The sequence below is a fragment of the Oryctolagus cuniculus genome, unplaced genomic scaffold (genome assembly GCF_964237555.1).
Source record: "Oryctolagus cuniculus unplaced genomic scaffold, mOryCun1.1 SCAFFOLD_81, whole genome shotgun sequence".
NCBI classification, from domain to species: Eukaryota; Metazoa; Chordata; class Mammalia; order Lagomorpha; family Leporidae; genus Oryctolagus; species Oryctolagus cuniculus.
Window position 1 is genome coordinate 225,457 of NW_027208248.1, and position 13,966 is coordinate 239,422.

General features: G+C 43.3%; 1 long non-coding RNA gene across 1 annotated transcript in view; it reads right to left on the reverse strand.

Moving 5' to 3' along the window:
- Nucleotides 1-261: 261 nt before the first annotated feature.
- The window catches only part of LOC127489655 (uncharacterized), a 72,941-nt gene continuing 59,236 nt past the window's right edge, over nt 262-13,966 (reverse strand). The window contains exons 2-4 of the long non-coding RNA XR_011385932.1: nt 8,949-9,120; nt 4,685-4,804; nt 262-4,252 (exon numbers count right to left, since the gene is read on the reverse strand). This is a non-coding gene — a long non-coding RNA (uncharacterized lncRNA). The remainder of the gene's footprint in view (nt 4,253-4,684; nt 4,805-8,948; nt 9,121-13,966) is intronic.

A 13,966-nucleotide genomic window follows, 5' to 3' on the forward strand; every position in this document is an offset into this window, starting at 1 on the left:
CATGGGAGACCAGGAGAAGCACCTGGCTCCTGCCATCGGATCAGTGTGGTGCGCTGGCCTCAGCATGCTGGCCATGGTGGCCATTGGAGGGTGAACCAACAGCAAAAAAGGAAGACCTTTCTCTCTGTCTCTCTCTCTCACTGTCCACTCTGCCTGTCAAAAAAATTTAAAAAAATAACTCTTCTTTTTGCAGATCCTTTGTAATGGATTTTGGATTCAATTTGTTTATTTCTTGTTTAATTTTAATTATTTCTCTTTTCCTACTAGTTTTCTGTTTGATGTGCTGTAATTTTTCTAGATCATTGAGATGCATTGAGCTAATTTATTTGGCGCCTTTATAATTTCTTGATGTAGGCACCTATTGCTACAAACTTTCCTCTTAACCCTGCTTTTGCTTTATCCCATAAGTTTTGATATGTTGTGTTGTTATCCCCATTTACTTCCAGAAAGTTTTTGATTTCTCTTTTTATTTTATTCTATGGCCCACTGTTCATTCAGGAGCATGTTGTTCAGTCTCCATGTGTTTGCATATGCTCTGGGGATTCCTGAGTTGCTGATTTTCAGCTTCATTGCATTGTGTTTTGAGAAGATGCATGGTATGATTTTGATTATTTTGAATTTGCTGAGACTTGCTTTATGGCCTAGTATGTGGTCAGCCCTAGAGAAAGTTCCACGCACTGCTGAGATGAATATGTATTCTGCAACTGTAGGATGAAAGCTCTGTAGATATCTGTGAGATCCATTTGGTGTATAGTGTAGATATAAGTTTATAATAGTTACATCTTCCTGTTGAATTGATGAATAAATCATTATTTGGCACTGCAGATGGCAGCTTTATCTGCTACACCACAGCACCAGCCCTTCAATTTTCCTCTTGTTTAGAAACTTGAGCTTTTGTTGGGGAAAATGTATTTACTTGCTTAGGTAGGAAATTTAAAAACTGGATGGTATTTTCATTTCAGTCCTCATTGGAGGGACTGTAGATGAGACTATCATCTACATATTGTAAGATTGCTCTATTTTTAGCTATAATTCTCTGAGTTCTTTTGCAAGCACATTACCAGACAAGTGCAGGCTGTCCAAGAAACCTTGGAGGAGGACAGTCCATGCATATTGCTGAATTATACTGGAAACTAGGTCAGTCCATTCAAAGGCAAATAAAAACAGATTCTGAACTTAACAGGATGCAGAAAAAAGCATCCTTTAGGTTTAAAGCTGTATACCATGAGATCCTTTCAGGTATTTGTGTCAGTATTCTATTAGGATTTGGCACAAGAAAATGAATTGAAGTAACTGCTTTGTTGACTGCCCTGAGCTCTTGAACCATCCTGTATTCTCCACTTGATTTTAAAACATACAAGATAGGAGTATTATAGGGAGACATGGATTCAAAAGTCCATGGTTGAGCAACAAAATTAACCTTAAGGAAACACGTAAGGAAGATAGCACATCTCTTAGAAGCATTTACACATAACTAAAACTTAAGAGATATAAAAATAATCTTTACTTAACACATTAAAGAAAGTAAATCTTTGAGAACAAGTTTTACCATTAACTCCAATATTGTAACTCTTTGAAGATAGAGGTCCTGCATGGGAAATTAGTACACAGTTAATCCTGTTGTTAATTTTAACAATTAATACTTTTTAAATTTTATTTTTATGTTTATTTTATTTATTTTAAAGTCAGTTACACAGAGAGAAGGAGAGGCAGAGAGATAAAGAGGTCTTCCATCTGCTGGTTCACTCCCTAATTGGCCACAACAGCTGGAGTTGCACTGATCCAAATCCAGGAGCCAGGCGCTTCTTCTGGGTCTCCCACACTGGTGCAGGGGCTCAAGAACTTTGGCCATCTTCTTTTGAATTCCCAGGCCATAGTAGAGAGCTGGATTGGAAATGGAGTAGCCGGGACCTAACCCAGCACCCATATGGGATGCTGTTACTGCAGGCAGTGGCTATACCCACCACACCACAGCACTGATCCCAACAATTAACACTCTTATGTATGCCATCAGTGATCACCCAAGGCTCTTGACATGAGATGCCTAGGCTGCTGAAGCCTTTTGAATCTGTAAACTATGTTTTATCAATGGCCAAGAACTTCTCAAAATAGATAGTGGCAGGACACAGGGAAATTAACATTCAGACAGGGACATCTCATTGTCGATTTCCCTGTCATGTAGCCAGCCTGTCCCCAGCATACACCACAAGCCTCCTTGGTTCCCTAAACCATTCTTTTGGAACCTCTAAACTCTAGTGGCTTACCCCAGCAACCAAGCACCATCTGCAATGGGTTCTAGAGCTGCATGGTCTGGGAGCATTGGGTTTCCATCAAGGCACAGGCCCAGGGTGCAAAATTTAAAAGACATCAAGTAATAATCATTGGAAGAAACATTGAAAACAAAAGTGAATGGACATTTGGCACAGCAGTTAAAATGTCATTGAGGATATCTATACCCATGTCATAGTGCTTGAGTTCAAGTCCCAGCTATGCTTCTGAACCCAGCTTCCTGCTAATGCATATCCTAGAAGGCAACAGTGATTTCTCCAGTGATTGGTTCCATGCCAACCAAATGAGAAACCAGTGTGGTGTTCCTGGCCCCTTAAGCCTAGCCCAGCACCAACTATGTCAGGCATTTGAGAGAGTGATCCAACAGATGGAAGATCTCTCTCTCTCTCTCTCTCTCTCTCTCTCTTTCTCTCTCTTCCTGCTTCTCTGAGTCTCTGACAGTTCTGGAAACCATTTCAGTGGGGTCACTTCACCCAGAGGAGACCCTGAGAGTCTGGCCAAGTAGCATTTCCAGGGAGAAGGGAGCTTACAGGCTCACACACAGGAAGGACACTGATGGTGGTGACGACCAAGATTTCCCAAAGGAAAAGCAAAGAACAGCTTCATGTGAACACCCAGTTGTTTATAACATGCTATGGAAGGTGCAGAGCAGAGTGACATATAAAATCATGACTTGATTTTCTAGGCTTCTCAGTTTCAATCACAACACCCAGACAACTATCTGGAACACTGTTCCAATATAGGAAGGAAAAGCCTTGCAGGGTGGTACAAGTGTGCCCCAAAAGAGAAACTCAAGAAATGAGAATGGGAACACTGGCACTGGGCAAATGAGGGCCTGAACCCCTAAGCCCTTTGGAGAGACACATGGACTCAGGAGGCAAAAGTCCAGGGATGACAGAGCCACCCATTTCAGAGCCTTGGCTGCTTCATCCACAGGATCCCCTTAATGGCAATCAACTGGGAAGGTCAAATTAGGTGAGACCTGGGAGGTGCCTTGCAAACAATAATGTCTCTACAAATGAATGTATGTCCACCTCATTTCAAAGGCACTGTCACAGAGACAGCATGAGAGACAAACACAAATTCTAACACACCTAAAGCAGGGCCACAACCGGGACGTCATGCTCTTCCTTGATTCATTGGGTGCTGTTGTAATGGAAAGTGAAAGAGATCATGCTGACACAAAGATAGAAAAGAAGAATCTGTATTAAAAGCCATGTCTGGCAATGATAGATCTCATTGGAACCTTGGAGACTGCCATGTTACAGTGAGGAGGGCAAGGGTTTTTAAGTTTTCAACTCATATTCTGTTTGGCTTATTTCCAGGGCCTAAGCACAGGTCCTGCTAGCCAATCATGTTGCTCTAAATCTTATCCTCATTTTCTTATCCAATCCAGCTGTAAGCATTTTACAGAGTGAGAAGTAACAGTCGCTCAATGTCTGAATATTTTAAACTATTTCATACAATTTCTTTAGTCATTATCTTAAGAAAGCAGCAAGCATGTTTACAGAAGCAGAAGGCAGCAGTTAATAGAGATCCAAGTCTGAGGTGAGAAAAATATTTCCTGGAACAGACCCAGACAAAAGCACTTTCTGGAACCTAAACCAAAGCCCACAACATGGGGCTTGGTCCAAAAAATGGAGTAACTTTGGTCAAGCCCAGATTATTTTTGCAATAATGGGGTGTCTTAATTTTTCTGTACCTTATCATAGTCCAATCCATGTGATCTTGGGCAAATAATTTTCCTTACTTGAACAGCAAGAAGAACTGGAAAACAGCCAAGGTCCCTCTGAAGAAAAAATACTTTAGGAAGCATATTCTGGTCTGCATGGGTAAGTTCTAGGGAAATCACCACAAACCAGATACAATTGCTCTACAATGTTGCCTCCAAATCAGTTCTGTGGTTTCTCTTCTAGCACTTCCTGTTCCTAGCACTTCCTGTTGGGAATTGTCTCTCATAGACCTAAATGATAGAAACAACGAAAGAGAAGAAATTAACAGGTGCAACTGGATCCTGTGCCCCCAAAACAGAGAATGCCTTTTTCTCAAGATATTAGTGAAAGATTTCAAACACTTACTGCACCTTTGTATACAAATATGTAACTTTTCTTAAATTCCAAAAGGCAGGAATTGCACAAGTCAGGTCTTTCTCCAAACCATAAAACCAAAAGCAAGCTAAACAAGAAACCTGCATTTCTGAACAATGAAAGATAGAGGATAGATAGGTAGGTACATAGGAAGAAGGATGGATAGATATAGCATAGATGGATGGATGGATGGATGGATAGATACAGAGCTTAGATAGAACTATCTCATTTGAAAACCAAAATGTTCCTATTCTGGGTTCATAAAATAATACATGCAATGGCACTGTACTGCATGGCTTGAAACTTACCACCTAGGAGGTCAGGTCATGATGTACAGACAGCTGCACCACTGAATGAACAAATGCAGTCTCTACCTCTGGGATGACATCACTAGCAGCCCCTGGATCATGCTCCAGTGAAACAGAAATCTGGCAATAAAAACAACTTAAAAATTAGACAGTTAAAGTCTCCACAAACTGTTCTAAAAGCATAAAACACATGAAGAAACATGCTTTCAAAAAAACCTACAAAAGGGTGGACAGCGAGAGTCTGAGGAATGTAGGCTACAACTTTACCTCCTCCTAAGCTCAGGCTCATCTCACAGAAGCTTCACTCTGGCTGCTTTTCCCCCACCTCCCATACAAGTCTTGCTGTATCTCAGGTCATTCATTTATCAACCTGTCCAGTTCCAACTGAGAAAGGCTATATTCTTACTGAGTGTGGCCAAGAGACTGGAGATATCTTCCTTTGAGTCACTACCCATAAAATAGATGCTGTATATCAGGCATGACAGCCAAGACACTTGGGCCTCAACTGTGCTCACCATAGCTCACCTGCAGGACTGAATTTTCACGGGAGAGGGAAACTGAAAATGCAGAAGACTCATCTCCTATCCTCTCCTTTGGTTACTGTTGGTTGAAACAGATTCACTCCCACACTGAGAGGTGGCATAGGCTTAGAGGAACACCAGGCTAACCAGTTCAAGCTGCTTATTCTGACTTTAAAAATAATTTAAATTGAACCAGAAGTGAATTATTTAAAAGAGCTACCACATCCTAAGAGATTAGCCAAGGGCCATTAGGATTGTGTCCCTTTGGTTTGTTGTCTGAGTAATGGACTCCATCACACTGCTGCATGTGTGTTCTATGTAGCATCAGCTGGGCTGCAGGACAGGGGTGGACACTGGGATGGAGGTAGGGGGGAAGTCTTGATAAAGCACAGGCACCCACTAGGGTTGGCAAACCCCACAGTTAGGAGTCTCCCCCAAAAGACAAACCCTTGGCCACTGCTGTTCCTCTTTATTAATTGCTAATGCAAATATTTGGAAATCAAATCATATATAATTTGGTCCAGGAAGGTGGCCCATTGCTGGAACAGAATGAAGTCTCCTTTTGGTTTATTGAGAAAATTTTGGAGCTTCAACCAGGAGCAGATTCCTCTCTGTCTCTGTCTCTTTTTCCCTTTCTCTCTCTCTCTCTCTCTCTCTCTCTCTCTCTCTCTCTCTTTCTCTCTCTCCATCAAACACACAGTTGTGGGGAAGGAAGCAAAGGAAAGATTAAGTAAAACCACTAAACTGGAAAACGAATCATTTATAATCAGGCCTGTTGGTGGGGTGACAAAAATGTTAACAAGTCAAGAAAAACCTCTTAGCAGAATATGGAGCATTCTCTCTTTAAGAAACAGTTCCAGTATGCTTGATTTCCAAGACACTGAATGAGACTGTGGACCTTCTCTCTTTTTCCTCTATTTTATCTATATGGGAATTGGCAGTTGCTGAAATGTTTTACTGCAGCAGAAAATTGGGCTGAATGATAGACAAGGATTAAATCATTCCTTCATATGATGAAACAAACATTTTGTGGGAAACAGACCCTCAGAACCTAGACAGAGGAGGACTATGGGTCCCACCTGCTTCATTCAGGCATGATGTTTGGGTTCCATGTAATTTGTGGGGGTTTCAGGTAGGATACTGTTGTTCCAAGCAGGAATCCAATGTGAGCTCTGGTTCAGGATTTTTCTTAAGCCTGGAAGCCAGGTACCTTTTGGAGCTATGATCAATTCAAGATTGCACTGAGGGATAATCCACTCTACTGTCAGGCTCAGCCACATGGTTATTGGCCAGATTCCTTATACAGTTAGGGACCACAAACTTCAGTGCATAGCTAGCTTCTGACATAAGGCCTCAGTCTGCAGTGGACCACTAAGGCTTTGTCACAGAGCAGATCACAGCAGTTCGGCTGGTTTCTCATAGAGTGAGGGGGGGCACAAAGGAGGTAAGCAGGATAGATTCTGGGGACTCTGGGACCAACATCTTTGAGTGACACATATCACTCAGGCCATCTTTCCCTAGAGGTGCATCACTCTCTACAGGGCATGCACAAGAGGAGGGCATCCCACAAGAAAAGCAAATATGTTAAAGTGGGGAACATCGGCAGATGATGTAGGAGTTGCCTACTCAACAGCCATCCCAGTCTAGTGCTGTGTAGCACAACACCCTAAAACTTGACCAGTAATAACATATTTTATCCCCTCACAGTCTCCATGGAAGCATCTTGGCTGGGGACTGCCATGTGATGGTCTCTGTGGTGAGACTGCAGTCAGTGTCAGCTGTGGCTGATGTCTTCTGAATGCCAGACTGAGGCTGGAGGAGCCACCTCCAGGTGAAACACCCTCATGGATGGCAGGTAGGTGCCGACTACTGGTGGGGAGCCTTGGATCCTTGCCATGTGGACCTCTCCAGTGGCTGCCTCTGGATACTGGTCTCCTCCCACTCACTTTTCCATACATTCTTTCATGGAACAAATAATCAGGGTCATGTAATTTTTGGTTCCCTGGTCCCAGAGACTTGGAGGTAGGTAGATAGGGGATATTTTCATTTTAAGCTCCTGATCAGCATTCCTGTTCAACCAGATTTAAAAGTCCCTATGATGGAGGGAAAATAACTATCCAACCCTAATTTTCTGACACAATCCTTGTTTCATAGGATCTAGCAATGAAGGTAAATTTTATTCAAATGGGAATTATTTCATTTTCTACCCATTAAATTCTCACATGTAAATTCACCCTTGTTTGTGATCCATTGCTCCATTATTGAGCATTATGAGTTTTTTGTTTGCTAACAAGAAGAGGACAAAGTTCTTGAAAAGGATTTCCAGAAAGAACCAAAATAATAGCCTCTTTCCTAATGACTTCACATTGAATCTATCCTCTCACTGCCTCTAATTTAATCTCTGGCATAATAGCTGCTAGGTCTAAGGAACAGGAGTGGGAACAAGGCCTGAAAATCTGATATCCTATGAGGCCCTGCCATCTAAGTCCAAAGGCCTGACTGTATCACGAATCAGCTAAACCGAGGCTCAAGGAACCTACTGGCCTTCTTTATTTCCAGTTAGCAGGTATGGGTCATCTGGACACTGATCCCGAGGGGTGGTTCTGGGTCAGGTTTTCAGGGAGCAGTTCAGGGACACTCCTGTGGTTTCAGTTCTCCCTTAGATGTCTGGGAAGAAGGAGTGTATCCTGAGTTTGTCAAGGCAGCCCTTGGAGGGCACAGGGCCCCTGGTCAGAGAGGTGGTCCCAGGGCCAAAGAAAGGAAATGAACATTATGTGTAAGCAGTACAGTCTATGTACCTCTTAGGGCCTCTCACACCCTCATTTTGAAACATCTCCCACTCCAATGGTCCCTACATTCCCAATCCAATGGTCCCTACTTCCCCAAAGACACTTTTCACTAGAGAAGTAAAATTCCAAAAGCACAGTCCAGAAATTATACTAGAATTTTCATAGAGAGGTGAAAGATTATTCTGCTTGTCTCTGCAAAACTTCTGTAGGACACTCTATTTTTAAAGATTTATTTTATTTACATGAAGAGTTACAGAGACACACACAGAGAGTGAGGGAGTTCTTCTATCCACTGGTTCACTCACCAAATGGCCACAATGGCCAGGGCTGGGCCAGGCTGAAGCCAGGAGCAAGGGGCTACTTCCAGGTCTCCCACTTGGTGCAATTCCCCAATTACCAGGAGCATCACCAGAAATCTGGATTGGAAGTGGAGCAGCCAGGGCTTGAACCAGCATCCATATGGAGTGCCAGTTTAACAGGCAATGGCTTAAGACACTATGCCACAATTTCAGTACCTGTAAAATACTTTTAAGGTGTGGGGATTGTAGGGCTATAGGTTAAGCTATCACTTGGCAGGGCAGATTCCAGTTCTGGCATCAACACTTCCCATCCACCTTTATGCTAATATGCTCTGGAAGGCAATGGATAATGAACCAAGTACTTTGGTTCCTACCACTCATGTGGGAGACCACCCAGATGGAGCTCTTGCCTCCTGGCTTTGACCTGGCCCAGCCTAGGCTATTTTGAGGTGTGAACCAACAAATGGATGATCTCCCTCTCTCCCTGAATGTGCCCTCTTTTTACTCTGCTTTTCAAATAAATAAATCTTTTTAAAATATCTTTTGTTATCTCTACTTATTCCCAAAATTCCTTTCCTCTCCCCGGAGATTTTTCTGTCTCCTCCTTGTCCTGTTCAGCCCCATTGGCTCCATCTGGTTCAGAGGCCTCACTTGCCTGCTCCGTGGGCTGGAGGGATCCATATGATTCTGAAAGCAGCTTATGTTCACCATCATAGCTTATGCTGTCCCTGTCTCATCACCACCTGCAGATGAAGATGTCCTTCATGGTCATGGTAGTCTTCCTGGTCATGGCTTGGGGATGTTCCTGCCCTGGGATAGAGTCCTCCCTGAGGGGAAGAAAGTTTTTGTTTATGCAGTGCACACCATTACTCTATACCCACATGCTACATTCTATGAAACACCTTGAAGTGGTCTACCTTCTGTAGAAGCAAGCTACTTCCTTTGCCCAATGCCACCATACTGTGGCAGTAAATTACACAGAAAATTTCCCTTACATTGAGACAGAGATGGACCCTTGACTTTGGAACTCACTAACTCCCTTAGAAAGCACAAGGCACAAGTTCCTCTTATCCTCTTACTTGTTTCAAACTCAAAATGTCTCTATATGTCTGCTGCTACTCACCCCAAGAGCCCCTTGTACCCAGACTTCCTTCTACAGGCTCCATCCTGCCATGAACATGAAAGCACGGGTTCTCCAAGAATCACTGGATTGGCAATAATTGATGCTCATTCAATAAATCTCACAAATGTGAATTTAGTCAGAGTTATAGGGATTATATTGAGGAACTGAAGAAGTTTGGCCAGGAAGTGCAGGTATAGTCCAAGGGACCAAAGGTGGTGGGACGACTCCTTGACATTCTCCATCCCCCATGACACTCAGGACTGTGTAGTTCCCACCTCTGCATCTCTGGTCCTCTGATTCTTTAGTTTTCCCCCTCTTTAAGATCTTTCCTCCCCGACCTCAAATGTTCAAACATGGATACCTCAGTGTCAGTGCCATCAGTCAATTGACCCATGGATCTGATCCCAAATTCTCAGGATTGATCTGTTTGGTTCCTCTGAATCATGGCATTTCTCTTGCAATCAGCTATGACATAGAAGTAGTGGGTCACCAGGTTCAAACCCTCCCTTGTGGAGGTGTGGGTGATTAGAGGCCCCAGGCATGGACCGTTTTCACTGCTGACTAGATTCTCATTTATCTCTAACCCTACTGTCCTCAAAGAGCTGAACTGAGACAGGACTTGTTTTTTCTTTCTGAACCTTTTCTTTATTTTAATCCCCATTCAGGTTTTTGGAATCAATACTCTTCCTCATATTTGTTCTGTTGGAAACTATGGTGCACATGTTTGTTGGCCCCTATTTGGCCACAGCCACAAGTGCAACATAGGGTGGATGAGGTACTGAGAGAAAACCTGGAGTCCTGCCCATGGATCTGGCACCAGGACTTTCACCAACTGGACTCTGGACTATGCACCTTTTCTTGCTGTCCACCACTGCCTGTCCCTTCCTGCCAGAACCTTGGCTTCTGATAACTACACCTGCCCAGAACTTTGCTTAGCCCCAACTTAGTGCCCAAATAGCAGGGTTCCCCAAATTACTGCCCCAATCCTAACACTTAGCAGGTGGTCATGCCCCCTACACTTTCCACAGAACATAGAGAGACACTTGACCCCAGAACTCTTATAGAAACTCCTGGATGACAGAAAGGGACAGGCATTCTTCTTGAATTATCTGAATTCAAACATCAATAAACAGGGTCCCAGGCTCCCTCAGCTGGGAAGTAGCACCTGTAACAGACTGATAACAAGTGCCAACTTTATAAGGACTGTGGATTATAGTACTCTGCTGGCCACAGAGAAACACAAGGAATTCATCATATTTCTCAGACACTGTCCTCTGCACCACTGCTTCCTGGAGCTGGGGAGCATTTCACAAACACATATTCTGAGCATTGTGGGAGTGCATATGTGTGTGTCTGGAGGTGTTCTTCAAGTATGAAAACCCTTGGATTTTAGGAACCATTTTGGAAGTTTTGGCAGGGCTCATTTTCAAGGTTTGAATGAACATTGTCATGAACACATTTTAAAAAATCATGTTGCTAATTCAATTTCTATGGAAGAAAATCCAGCAAGATTTTCTTACTTAATATTTCAGTAACCCAAAAAGACATCATGCATCTAAGGCAATGATTAAATCATTATTCACTCCCCTCTTAGGAATGTTCTAAGGCCACAGCAAGCTTCCTACCCAGGAAGATGGGTTATAGTGATCTAGGCTACATCTGCTCATGTTTTTCAAAACTGGTCATATCTCATCTGCATGTTCCATGGTCCCACGCTATCATGACCATGACCATGACCATATTATATAATAAAGAGCCCACTGTAGAGGACCTGAGTGGGAGCCACACGATGGGGTTGAAGATTTGCTCTCTTCCCAAGGGTTTCAACACGCCTTTGACACAGGCAAATGGACAGCTTGTGGCAGAATCCTTGCTGCCCTTTTTGTATCCCAAGGCCTACCTCTGACAATGTGACTTCTTGGTGAGAAGTACCAAGAGCTCGGTGACCTCACCGTCATCTATACTGATAGCCTCATGCCTATTTTCAGGTGCATGGGAAACTGCTCTGGCCAAGTTCCCACAGCCAGAAGTGCAGAATCCATGCCTCCAGGACCAGCTCATCTCACTGGGGGAGGGGCCTAGTAGGTGAACAGTCCATGCTTCCATCCTTCCAGTAAGCAAATCCATTCCTGTCCTAGAGGTGGCAGTGGATCAAGCTTCAGGGCCAAAGAAAGCAGCCTCAGCCTTTCTTCGTTCCTTAGAGGGACTTCCTTATCTTCTGCTCCTTTTCTTCTGATTACTGGGACCAGGGCTCACTGGGTCTCCCTGGACCTAAGTCTCAGACTTGGCATCCTAGGAACTCAAACTAAGGTCCTATACCTTCCCCACCACAGCTACACAGAAAACACATGATACTAGGGCTTTTCAGAAGTATCTAGCAGTGAAATCTCATGCATGTCCAAGTGGTCTGTATAGGGTCACTCACAAAAACTCTAGCAGCTTCCCCCCACACTGGCCTCTCCTTACTAGCCCTGAGCTGCATCTCAGCCAAGCATGGTCACTCATGATAGGGACTCCTTGCTCTCAGGCTGATGGAACTCACATCGTTGGTTTCTTCCATGCCATAGTTCTCAGTCCATGAAGGGAGGCTTAGAGGCCAGAGATGGGTCTTGTCTTTGGGCTCATAGAGCTACCATCACTGTTGTCACTATCAGATAAGCATGACTCCTGCCTCACAGGCCTACAAAGTGTTCCACAGGGAATGTACAAACATCATCACTTTCTACTGAGGGTCCAACTAGACTCTGCCTGAAGCCAGAGGCCACATCAGACACCTAGACCTAGATGGGGACTCTAAGCAGTCCATCTTCCAAGCACTCTCCCAAACTCCTTGCAGAAGAGCCCAGTGGAAAGAAAATGCAGTTACTGCACAGATCAAGGAATTTGGAACATACTAGTGCCAAGAAAGATGTGGGTGTATCATGAAGCCCACATAGGAGGGAAAATGGCAGCCAGGGTCTCTGAACCCAGGATGACTTGCAGGCTCCATCAAGAAATTCCTTCCTCACATAAGGACTAGCTTTTCCCAGTGACAGAATAAGAAGGTTGGGCAACACCTGCACAGGCCATCCTGGCTCCAAAAATTCTTACTCTGACCATGACTCCAGAGCACCAGACCTGGGAGCCAGAGAAGGATGCTTCATGGATATGGTGTCTATTGGTCCCCAATATCCTCAGGAAGCCCTGCACACAAGAGTCTCACTGGACTGACACAGCTTCTCTGCAGACCCTGAGAAAGCCTGCAGTACCTGTATTTGAGTTTCCCTAACATATGAAACCACAATAACACTTTTACACAAGGATACTCATTACTGCCAAACACATGTTGAGAACTGATTATTGTGCCCCCTCCCAATTTGGTTGATCTTTATCAGTGGTCCTCTGAGGACAATGTCTCTTAGGTCTGTACAGTCAGAAGAATCATCTCAAATAATAAAGGTCCAGGCACAGGAAAACAGATGTTTCCAGGGATTGTTCTCAGAATAGTGCAATGAGGAACAAAGAAGGGAAACATCTGAAACTCTGAGAGGCTCCTTATTTCCACTTGTGTTTTGTCTGTATGTGGTCAGAGGTGGAAGAATAGGCATCTCCAGCTGGCCAGGCCTTAGCAACTCCTCCTCCTGGTCTGTTTGCCCAATGATAAAATCAGGAAGACCCCAAAGCCACCCAAGCTCTGCAGATCTTCCATAAGTCACAACCTCAGGGGGCTAAAAATTGACATGCAGGGCAATGTATTTAAGGTCTTGAAAGAAAAACCTTCCAACCAAGAATGGTTTTTACAGAAAAACTATCTTTTCAAAGTGAGAGAGAAATAAAGTATTTCCAGACTAGCCAAATCTGAGAGAATTCCTAACCATCCTAACCTTACATGTTATAGTGTAATTCTGAAGGGAGTCCTACATTAGAAGTAACCATATTGAAAGCACATAGTGGTACAAACTTCACTAACAGAGTTGATAGAATCAGTAATCAATCAAGAAAATGACACCACTAAGTTCTTATCTATCAATATTAATCTTGAATGTAAGTAAAATAAGTTCTGTAGTGAAAGATACAGGTTGACTGGTTTGATTTTTTAAAAGATGCAACTATATGCTGCCTATGATATATTCACTTCACCGATTAAAAATACACATAAACTGAAAGTGAATGGCTGGAAAAAGATATTCCAAGCAAATGGAAGCCAAAAACAAGCTGTATTAAAATAGATTTTGAATCAAAACTTGTATAAAACACAGGGGAAATATATATTGTGAGAAGGAACAATGTAGCAAGAAATGCAAGAAGATATAACAATCATAAATATATAGGTACCCAACAAAAGACAACCCAAATTATACCACACATATTATTAGACATAAACAGAAAGATAGACTCCAATACAACCATAGTAGGGGACTTCAACATCTGACTATCATAGGTAGAGAGATCATTCAGACAGAATGGGGGCTGGCACCATGGCACCACAGTAGGTTAATCCTCTGCCTGCAGTGCTGGCATCCGATATGGGCGCTGGTTCTAGTCACGGCTGCTCCTCTTCCAATCCAGCT